This window comes from Capsicum annuum, chromosome 6, assembly GCF_002878395.1.
Source record: "Capsicum annuum cultivar UCD-10X-F1 chromosome 6, UCD10Xv1.1, whole genome shotgun sequence".
Taxonomy (NCBI): Eukaryota; Viridiplantae; Streptophyta; class Magnoliopsida; order Solanales; family Solanaceae; genus Capsicum; species Capsicum annuum.
The window spans coordinates 224,054,646-224,066,530 of NC_061116.1; the positions used below are offsets into that span (position 1 = coordinate 224,054,646).

The 11,885-nt window shown below is 38.1% G+C and overlaps 1 pseudogene; it reads right to left on the bottom strand.

The window, feature by feature from the left end:
• Nucleotides 1-9,954: 9,954 nt before the first annotated feature.
• LOC107873804 lies at nucleotides 9,955-11,525 on the bottom strand (annotated as a pseudogene).
• Nucleotides 11,526-11,885: the final 360 nt, after the last annotated feature.

An 11,885-nucleotide genomic window follows, 5' to 3' on the forward strand; every position in this document is an offset into this window, starting at 1 on the left:
AAACAATATGAAGACAAGATGAACAACATCAAGGTGGTAACAATAACAACACCTCACGGGTTATATTAACAAGAACAAGAAACAATGATTACAACAAAACAAAGGATAGCTAGATAGACCACATGAAGGTATAATCTTAAGAACCCAAGAATGGACACTCTTGGACCCTTAACGCTACACACAACAATAAACCTATCTCCTACGTTGACACAAGAGGAACTTTACCTCCTCTAAAAACCAACGTCTCAAGCCAACATTGCAACACAAATGATATATATCCACATTTGTTGCCCTCATTTCGGTGTGGTGGCTATTCCAAGCCCTACTAATAAAGGTGTTTCATGTTTCAAGTCTTATATCAATGAACAACCAAAGATAAAAGACCTAAAATGTTCTATTTATATTCTATTACAAGATAATACAAAATAACAACAATGACCTTAATAGGAGGGGTGGCCATGGAGTGTATTTGGACCCAATGAAGTGACCAAAATACCCTTAATGAAGATGATCAAACCGTGACCCATTAAGTGTTATCCAAAAGAGTGAGTCCTTAAGTCTTCGCTTCTACATTGATACAAGAGGAACTTTACCTCCTCTAAACACCAACGTTTAAAGCCAATATTGCAACACAAGTGATATCCACAATTGTTGCCCTCATTTCGGTGTGGTGGCTATTCCAAGCCCTACAACTAAAGATGTTTCATGTTTTAAGTCTTACATCAATGAAAAACCAAAGAGAAAAGACCTAAAATGTTCTATTTATATTCTATTACAAGATAAGACAAAATGACAACAATGACCTTAAAAGGTGGGGTGGCCATGGAGTGTATTTGGACCCAATGAAGTGACCCAAATACCCTTAATGAAGATGTTCAAACCGTGACCAATTAAGTGTTATCCAAAACCATGAGTCCTTAAGTCTTTGATGCTCCAAGCAATCTTCCACACACGACCTTGCTTGTGCTCAAAACGGGTCTTCCTTGCATATTCTTGTGCCCTCGGGGTGACTAAGTCTTGAGCCTTTAAGTGATGCCCTCCAATTACGTCTTCAAAAATTAGGGTATCCATATGACTTCTATCATCCTCCCCTTCTTGAAAAGGATTTGACCTCGTATCCAAACCTTGAAAGAACAAAGAGAAGACAAACAAGCACTACATCCTCATGATATGAGGGTTAAAGTTAGTACAATAAACAACATCAACATGCCAAGGAGGTACACACTTAAGGTATAACCACACATCCTTTGTTGTAATCACGAGGAACTTAGCAAAAATATTACAAAGGAGTGGGTGAAAGGAATCACCATCAAGGGGTGGTGCTCTAATTGAAAGTAAAGTCCTTGCAACACATCTACAAATGTCACTTAAACAAGTGGACCTATCAACAACTATCTGTCCTTCACACCCTAAGAAGTTACCGGGGTCAAATGGGAGACGTAACCAAGGACTTAGGTCTCGGCCATTCTCACTTTCCCCTAGGGTGTCATCCTCGAAATTAAGCAATCCCTCTTTATGACCATTGGAAAATCACTAACAAAAAGAGGGTTGAGAAAGGTGTTCCATAAGTCAACTTCAAATAAAGGGTTCTCATGCATGCACTTACTACTAGTTTTAAAATCTCCACTAGGAATATGTCCAACATAAGAAACACATAAAGAAGAAGTAGATGACATTTCTAAGCACAACATCACCTTCTCTTTCACAAATGTAGTCCTCACATACATACAAACCATCACGGGCATCCAAAGGACCACAATCAAAATCATCTTCACAAGTACAATCACAACTCGGGTTTTCTAAAATTTCAAGCAAGTTAACATCATCTACGCCCGGTTGATCATTTTGCTCACCCTCACTAGTTATTGGCAATTCATATACCAACGTAGACTCACCTTGTTTTTTACAAGGGTCAACTAGTGTTTGAATACTCTCGTCACTTGGTAATAGAACCTTAGTCAAGTTGTAAGTGCTAGCACTAAATGGACATAAATCACTTTCACGAGGAGAATCAATTTCATGATCTAAAGGATCAATTAGTGCCTGCGTACCTACAACAAGAGTTTGGTCCTCATGCAACCTAACAATATCAAGAGTATCACAAAATGAAGACTCATGCACTCCTACACTAGGTAAAACCGCAACTACGTTCATAAGAGTGCAGGAGACAACATTTTTACCTCGTAGCTCACATGAGCTACGGTATTCATCTTGACGTGTGTCCGGTCATCCCACTTGCTCTCTTGGAACTCCCATGTGATCCAACCTTTCATTTATCACTTCCTATTAACGGGTAATGGCTTCAAGTTTAACCAAAATAGCACTTGCAGCCGCGGGTTCCATTTTAATTGCACCTAAAAAAAAGAAAAGAAAAGAACAATCCTACAAAGAAAAACACTAGTTAGTTCGAAACAACCTCACCACACTCTCACACACTTGATCATCTCATACTTGGATTCACAAGTGTTGCAAGTCGACTTGTAGTTCGTGATGCGTCGAGGGGTGAGTCTAATCCTTGGTCAGAATGGACTCTTTGTTTGAAGACTCAAGGAAATAATGTTCGAACTTGGACCAAGAAGTACTACGATTTATAAAAACGACAAAAACACAAAAAAAACGTAGACACGAATAATGGATGCAAAGGACTAATTTACAATCTAGTAGGAGTTTACTAGTTTGTTAATTAGTTCTAGGATCACTAGGAAAATCCAAATTTGAGCTTAACACTGACGGTGAATAGTAATTAGGGTGAATTGGCAGCATGTAATCGGTCTCGGGCCCACACAACTTTAATCACAAATTTGAAATTTCAATTTTCACACAATTTGGAATGGAAGACAATTGGTTTTGGAGGGAAAGTATACGTCTTGAACCCATTTTAAGTCCAATCTCCTAAAAGATGAGACTTGACTTGTACTAGTCCCACAAAACAAGGTCTCTTAAAACAAGAAAAAGTGGGTGGAAAGTAGATGTCAAGTCTAGAAAGTGATGGGCTCATGTCTTCTCACAAACAAACTTTACAACTTTTATCTTCACCCCTTTGAATCTATTTTGCACTTTTTGGTTGGTCAAGATATGAGAGTGGATGAAGAACAACAAGAACACCACAATAATTTTTCAACAACACCAACAACACACCCAATGTTTTTTTTTTCAACTAAATCTACAACAACAAGCTCAACAATCCCACGGCCAAGACCCTTTTTGTGTTGTGTTTTCAATTTTTACAAGAGATGAAGGTTGTGATGAAAAACAAGAACACCACAACAATATTTCAAGAACAACAAAAACAACACAATAAACATCACTCCAACCTTCAACAATAAATCCACAACTCACGTTCCAAAATAGTCTGTCACAACAATTGTTCAACAACAAGCGGCCAAGTATTATGTTCCCAACAACAACATCAATTTTTAAAGCTCAAATATAGATCTAGACTCAAGTGTTAGTGAAGAACAAAATCTAACACTTAGAGACAACAAAAAAAGTAAAAATCTCGGCCAAGACACAACAAGAACACAATTTTGGCCAAGACAACAACAATGGAAGATTGCTATTTTTCTGAAATTTTTAGTTTTCGCAATTTTTTTTTTATTTTCAAGTTTACGAGTCCAAGATTGATCTTTTTAGAACAAAATCAAAGATGGCTTTGATACCAAATGATACAAGAATTACAAGGAAAACACGAAACACACTTCAAAATCAGTCCACAAGATCAAAGATCCGAGGACCCTTTTGAAGACCACACTCAGATTCAATAATACAACCCAATAACGAGATATAAGGGTGAGATTTAACACCCTTAATGAAGATGATAAAACCATGACCCATTAAGTTTTATCCAAAACTGTGAGTCCTTAAGTCTTTGATTCTCCAATCAATCTTCCACATACGACCTTGCTTGTGCTCAAAACGGGTCTTTCTTGCATATTCTTGTGCCCTCGGGGTGACCAAGTCTTGAGCCTTTAAGTGATGCCCTCTAATTATGTCTTCAAAAATTAGAGTGGCCATATAACTTGTATCAACGAAGGTCTATCTTTGAAAAATATTTAGCACCCTGAAGTTGATAAAAAAGATCATCAATCCTAGTAAGGGGATATTTATTTTTAATCGTGACGTTTTTTAACTGGAGGTAATCTATGCACATGCGAAGAGGGAGACTTCAGATACTAGAATCTTCAACCCGAATAAGATGATACAAGCAACCTTTGGAAATAAGTTTACGGGCCCTGAGACAAGATATGAAGTGCCCTCTAGGTGATACAGAATGTCCCTCCAATTCTATCACCAACTCATTTGGAAAAGAAAAGGTGACTCTTCGAGTCCTACAATTTAAGGTGGCATAGCACGAATGGAGCCAGTCCATCCCTAAGATGGCATCAAAATCAACCATATGAAGTTTTATAAGATCTGCCTCAGTATCCTGGCTGAAAATAGACACAACACATTTTCTATACACCCTCCTAGCCATAACAAAATCTCCCACCAGGGTGGAAACCAAAAAAGGTTCAGCAATCACATCAGGCTCAAACCTAAAATCGTCAACCATGTATGGGGTCACATAAGAAAAGGTAGACCCGGGATCAAGTAATACACACATATCACGAGAAAAGATTTACAACATACTGGTGACTATATCTGGTGAGGCTTCTGCCTCCTGGTGGTTTGTCAAAGCATACAACCGATTCCGACTATTTTCGGCGTCTAAAGTGGCACCCTTTTGAGTTAGTGGTGCAGATGAATTTGCCTGCGACTTGGATCCTCCAACATTACTCTTTGCTGCCGGGCAATCTCTCTGGATATGGCCTGGCTGAACGCATGAATAACACACCAAAGCACCAAACTGATATCTCCTTGGATGATTCCTTCCACATCTCCCAAAGGGCGGATAGGTTTCAGAGGTCTGGGCTACACTTCCCTGCGACTGCGTACCCTGCATCCTCGGCCCCTGACTATACTGAAAATCATGGGTGCACTACTCAGCTGTGGGTTTGGACATGGGAGCACTAGCTGCTGACTGTGAATTACCCCAATTCTCTTTCTTTTTCCATTTGTTGTCCCAATTACCGCTCTGCTGCTGACTATGACTTTGGTCTGTCGCTCTGGCTCTCTTTGCCTGCCTGTTCTTTTCCCTAGATTCGGCTATATTCTTCTTCTTCTCCTCAACTTGCTGCATGTGGACTGACAGTCTAGCAAAGTCCATATCTTTGTTCAGTATAGCTCCCTGACACTTAAGCACCAGATTATCTAAAAGACCGAAAGCAAACTTCCTCATTCAAGCCCTTATACTACTCGTCATCTTAGGAGCATAACGGGACAGCTGGTTAAATTTTAAAGTAAACTCCTGAACACTCATCTTACCCTGCTTAAGGTTCATGAACTCCTCTTCTTTAACTTTCCTCAGCTCCAGAGGGAAGAATCAGTCAAGAAAAGCTTCTACGAACTATCCCAAACTGTGGGCTTAGCACTGTCACCCTTCGTATCTTCTCACTTGTTGTACCACTAGTTCGCTATATCTTTTAGCTGGTATACTGCTAGCTCAACACCCTCCACCTAATCAACATGCATTACTTTGAAAATCTTCTCCATTTCGTCGACGAACTCCTGCGGTCCTCTTCTACCTTAGCGCCAGAGAACTTGGGTGGTTCATTCTTATGAACTGGCCCACTCCAGTAACTTTAGAAGTAACAGACGCAGACCTAGTATCCTCCGACCTCTGAGTCTGTGAGGCTACCAGCTGTGCAAGCATGTGAATAGATTGTTTGAATTCAGCATTAGAAACCTCTCCTTCATGAGGCTGAGTCCGCTTGGCCCCCATATGTGGAGCTCTAGGAGGAATGGTCGGTACAGGAGGTACTCCTAGGGTAGGAACAGGTTTTGGGGTATGAGCTCTGTTACGGGTCCGCATCCTATGGGTGGGATGGACTTCATCATCCTAAGCATTAACGTCGGTGCGACAGGGAGGCATCGCTGGTTTTATGAAAAGTAAGAGGACATTGATTAGGGGACAGATTAGACTCTGAAGCACGAACTAAATCACAAAGAAGAGGAACATTCTTAAACGCCTAGTAGCCTCCTGTTTATAAATGTGACGTGCTACACACCCATAAACAAGACTCTACCCGACGCAATTTCGCAGACACCCTGGGACCATGAACTATGCTCTGATACCAAGTTTTTCACGACCCGAACTAGGGCCTGGCCATGAAGGACATCCCGAACCATGAAGGCCCAAAACTCCCTTCTCTATCTGGTAATCATGCACAACATTCTTATAATAAAGAAGATGTGAAAACATAATCTGCTATGGAAACATGGTCAAATCTGAATTCAACAAAAGTATAGAAACTTTAAATCAAATACATCTAAATAACATCTGACTTAGTCTGTGAAATCTCTACTACATGCAATTTGACAACTGTCTAAAACTGGGACAAGGCCCCCAGTAGATAAAAAAACTGAAATAAGTGACATAATCTGAGAAGACAAGACTTCTGGAATAAAGAAAGCTCACCACTACACAATTTGATCAGTTGTCTGAAATATCTACTGCTTATCTGGACCCCTAGACTGAGTCTCAGAACCTAAGAGGTAGGGGGAGGGGGTTAATACAGATGTACTGGTACGCAGAGCATATCCAAAATAATCATTTATAAATCAACATATATGAGAGCAATTTAAAACAGTTCATAAGTATATCATGTAGTAAGAATTCACATGGGCATTTTAAAGAATCTATAAAAATCATCTCAGCTCTGAGAAATCTGTGTTACTTCTGCGCTAGGTGGTATACTCTACAACTCAAAAAAATTTCATGGGCTATATGAGAACTGCCATTAACTCGACAGCAAAGCCCCCAACCCAAGTGTACCGCAAGGGTCGGAGTCTCTAAATCTACTACGCCACACGGCCGTCGCCAGTGTATAATAATAATCTACCCGTATTGGCAAATACGGTTTCAGGCTAAGATTTGCTTGAACTCACGCCTTCTTTGGGTAACCAACTAACCCTCTTTAAGCCCCTTTTTAAAACTCTATCAAAACATACAGTCTCTGAAAACATACTCTGAAAACATGCTCTAAAAACATGATCTGTTATGGCATAAATACAAATGGTATCGTCATACCATTGACTTGCAAGTCACATCTCTGAGCCATTATTAGTCTATCATAAATCTCTATATTCAAAACACAAGTTTTGAGACCAACATTTCAATAATTCAATTCAATGAATCTTTTTTTTCAAACCTCATGTAAACACATGCATTTCTTTCTCATACACACAAGAACATATTGATATCAAGAAACACCCTCTCAACGATTCCAAATCATGTTCAAATGCCAGGATATTGGAAAAACATCTTTCAAATCACAAAACTATAATCTTTAATTTAATACAAGAGAGGGAGTTCATAATTTATGCTCTCAACAATCTTAAATCTCAAATTCATACATATACATATATATGTTAATCAATTTAGGGAAAAAGACCACAAGGCCAAAGAAATAGTAGCATTGAAACTTTCGAAATGCATAATCAATAATATAGTTTTCAAAACCCCCATAAAATACATGCATCAAAACCTTTAAATCATGCTTTAACAATTTAAAGCCCATGTAGTTTTTAGGATAAACCCCACGTACCTCGATTACGAAGAATAAGAGATTATCCTTTAAGCCTATGGTTTGAGGATTCCAAATCTTCAGTCAATTTTGAAAACCCACAGTTGAATCTTGAGTTTCTTGGAGGAGAAGTATATGAACTAGAGTTTTTGTTTTGAGGAAAACCTTGAGAATGTCATATATTCTGCTTGTAGAGGTCTTAATATACTGTTTGGACGTTTTAAGAGGCTTGAAAAAAGTTTGAATTACCCTTTTTAACTTTTGAACGAAGCTGGAAAAAATTAAACTGGGAACCCAATTTTAGGGGCCACTGTGACGCGCCACTATCGCGGTGGTTCACTGGAAATTGACGAATAGGAATTTGGGATCCTCCGCGATGTGCCACTATCATTAGGTCCCACTGAAATTTGACAATTGCTAATTAAACCCTCTCCGGGATGCGCTAAACACTAGAATGACGATGTTTTACGACTAGCACATAAAATAGCCATAACTTCTTCACCGAGTGTCCGATTTGGACGAATCTTATATCGACAGAAAGCTTATTCAGTCATCTACAAAATGAAAAGTTGAAATCTAAGGGATTCCACAGGGAAATAAGTATAAATCATTCTAGAAGCCAATGCTTGGTATTTTAGGGACAGAATTTAGCTAAGAAAAACTTCGAGGCGTTACATATAATTGCCGAAGGCCAGAACAGAGTTTAAAAACAATGTAGATATAAAATTTAATTCACCACAGTATAATAATGGAATTTTAAGGCAATGTAGCAAGTTCACATCTATATGTTACTCTAGGACACAAAAATTACAACATAAGATATTTGATGCAAAAGAACGGAATCAACCATGTGCATCTTTTAGTGCTCCCCGTGTAACGTTGAAAAGGATACATGAAAAATTTCAACAAATTGGTAGCAAATTTCAACTGCTCTAGTTAGCAGGCTCTTAGGCTTTATTTGTTGCACTTAATAGAGGTCTGAATCTGAATGATTCAGACTTCAGACCATTAAATGCATTTGTTTTTCATTAAGATTTTGGTTCTTAATAAGTCTGAATAGGTCTTAATCATTCAGATCTAGAATCAAATCTTAATAGGTCTGAAGAGGTATTCTGGTGTTAATAATATTTACCGCCACTCTATTCATAATTACTAGTTACCACCTCTGCCACCGCCATTATTGTTAACCACCACCAACCACCTCCACCATCGACAACAAATATCGTTACCAACCACTATTATCAGCTGCTACCGCACCTACTATCTTTATTACTCTAATTATATTTACCGCCACCACCGCCGTCAACACCACCACCATCATCAACTAATATCGGTCAATTACTACTATCGACCAACACATCTATCAAAACTACCTCCACCACTAACCACTACTAATACATCACAACCTCCACATATTTTTCGGCGACCACCACCATTATCACTAGTAACGCCACCTCTACCATCACTTCAATCACTATCATCGTTATAATTTATGTCTACTAACAACCATCTCTACCATCACAACTAATAGCATCTCCAACTAGCACGAACACATCGTCAACCATCATGTATTCATTTTTCAGCCATCACAATCAACACTTCCAACTACTAACATCAAGCAACATCACATCACAACCACCACTACCACTATCAGTTGCCACCATCATAACAGTCACTACAATACTAACCATCATAACTACCACCACCAATATTACGAATCACCAACATCAATTATTATCACCGCAACTACCATTATAAAACATCTGCACTATCACTAACAAACATTAAAAAAATTTCAATCAAATAATATTTTTTGTTGTATTAAATTGCATACTTTTTTAATATATAATTAATTTTTTATTTGAATTGTATCTTTTATTTTATTATATATGCAAATAAATTTTTTTTGCACATTCAGATGTTGAAAAACAAATAGTCTTAATTATTTAATTTTCAGATCTAGAGACATCTTAATCATTCAGATGTGCATTCAGATTCAGACGTTTGAATATTAAAAAAAACAAATGCAGCCTTAGTTTAACAACACCAGCAGTTGCAACAGCAACTTCTGTTCCCTCTTCTCAATAAAATACTTGTGAAAGATGCTAGAAACATAAAGGTTACTGCCAACAGGGGAGAAAGGCAATACCACGCCAAGCCTTTTTCACAACATTATAAGCTTCAAACTCAAATGATATTTTAAATTAAGAGATACGAAATTCACCAAATCCAACCTCCTGATATGGTAGGTGTCGCTCTAAGAAACGAAATTCGGAACTGACCTTGTCAACCAAAGCTGGCAGTCCATCATTACAATGACCTTGTTATTTCATTTTTCTAGTATATTGATCTCTTGATCCTTGAGGCAAATATGAGACATGTTACCAAGAAGAGTTTCCAGGGATCTTGTTTTCATGCTCCTCACTCTCTCTGATTCTTTTAATAACTCAGCTAATCTCCTCTTCTCATCATCCACATCAGGATTTATTGTTCCCAGTTTCTCCTCTTTCATTCCAACAATGAATTCTAATAACTCAATTGCACCATCCGTCCTACAAACAATTAATGATGACTACATTGTTATAATGAAGAATCAAAAAATAGAAAATAAATGGAATAGTAATATGACAATGAAGAAAACTATATGGTAGATTCATATAAAAGACAGTAATTACCTGCCCATTGCATCATAAGCACCAGCAAGATTGCTATAGATCCCTAATGTATCTGCGTATGATAAGGTCCACATTCAGTCTCTAAAATTATTCTTGCTTCTTCAAATAAGTCGGCAGCCTCATTTTTTGCATACAGTTGTACACAGGCAAGTCCCATTTCGCTTAAAGCAATACCAAAAATTGCAGAATTTTTCTCTCAAATTTTCCTGAATTTTGATACTACATTTTTTGGGGAATAGTAAGACTCCACATACTCCCCCAGAATATAGTGCAAGACCCCAATCTGGGCTTCGATTCCTGCAATAGTTCTCTGTTGTCCTAGTGTATTTCGATACACTTTTATGGCCTTCTAAAGTAACTTGAGAGCCTGATTAGGCTCGTTCATGGATTCATAGATCACAGATACATCGACAAGGCCACTTGCAATCTCTTTTGGATGGCTTCCAAGGACGGTTTTAGTATAAATCCGACGTGCATTTTTACAATAAGATTTTGATTCCCTAAATTTCCCTATCTTGTTGTACAAATCAGCCAAACGTACATAGACCGATGCAACTGACCGATGGTTCTTTCCTTTGGTAGACTTGAACATAGTAAGTGCTTTTTGGTAAGTACATATAGCCTCATCATATCGTTTCATAGATAAATACGCATCGCCAATGTTATAGTCAGTGGCTGTTACTTCAGCTTCCTAGCCACTTTGTTCCATGGCTATGCCTGGCAAAACATAATGCTCAAAAGAAGCCTCGTAGTCTCCCTTCAAATCATAAATAAGCCCCAAGAGTCTCCTGTTAGCAGTTTCCTCAGGAGAGGTTGATGAATTTTTCTCCTTGAATGTCAAGAGCCATCCGACAAAGCTTATCAGCCCCATCAAATTAAAGTACTTGAACATGGGCTTCAGCGACATACCTGCATGTGTCGCCAAAGCTCGTGTCTTTCTCTCTAAGAACTTTTCTTCGAATTTCCAGGCAATCAGTATTTCACCGTATCGAATTCTCTAACTACCTGACCATTGCATATGTATCACCTAATTTCATACACCCTGCAAATTTTGCGAGTGCATGAGTTTGTCCCATATCCAAGTCAGGAATTTCAACCGATCACTCCAAGTGAGGAATTGCTTCATTGTACTTTCCTAATCGGCAATTTAATGCTCTACAACGTGCAAACACATAACAAACTCTGAACTTCCCTTTCCCTTTGAAGAACACTCAAACGATTTCATGGCTCAAAATACTATATTATTAAACATAACTACATCAGGATCTTCAATTCAATCATCTCTAAGCATAAAATTAACCCCAAAAAGATAATTGAGAAATACATATGCTACATTATTCAAATTCAGTAGTAATCAGTAGATAAAATGTAATAAAAGTTTGAATCCATTAATTTACATACGAAAAACGGCGAACAAAAAATGGCCAAAAGTATGTCATATGATCAAAATGGAGTAGAATTGAAAACGGATTGGAGAATGTGGAGTCACCTTTAGTGGTGAAAATAGGAAGAAATCACCGTCGGAGGAGGCAAGTAGCAGGAACTACTATCAACTCCTTATTCTCACTATTCGTATTATACAATG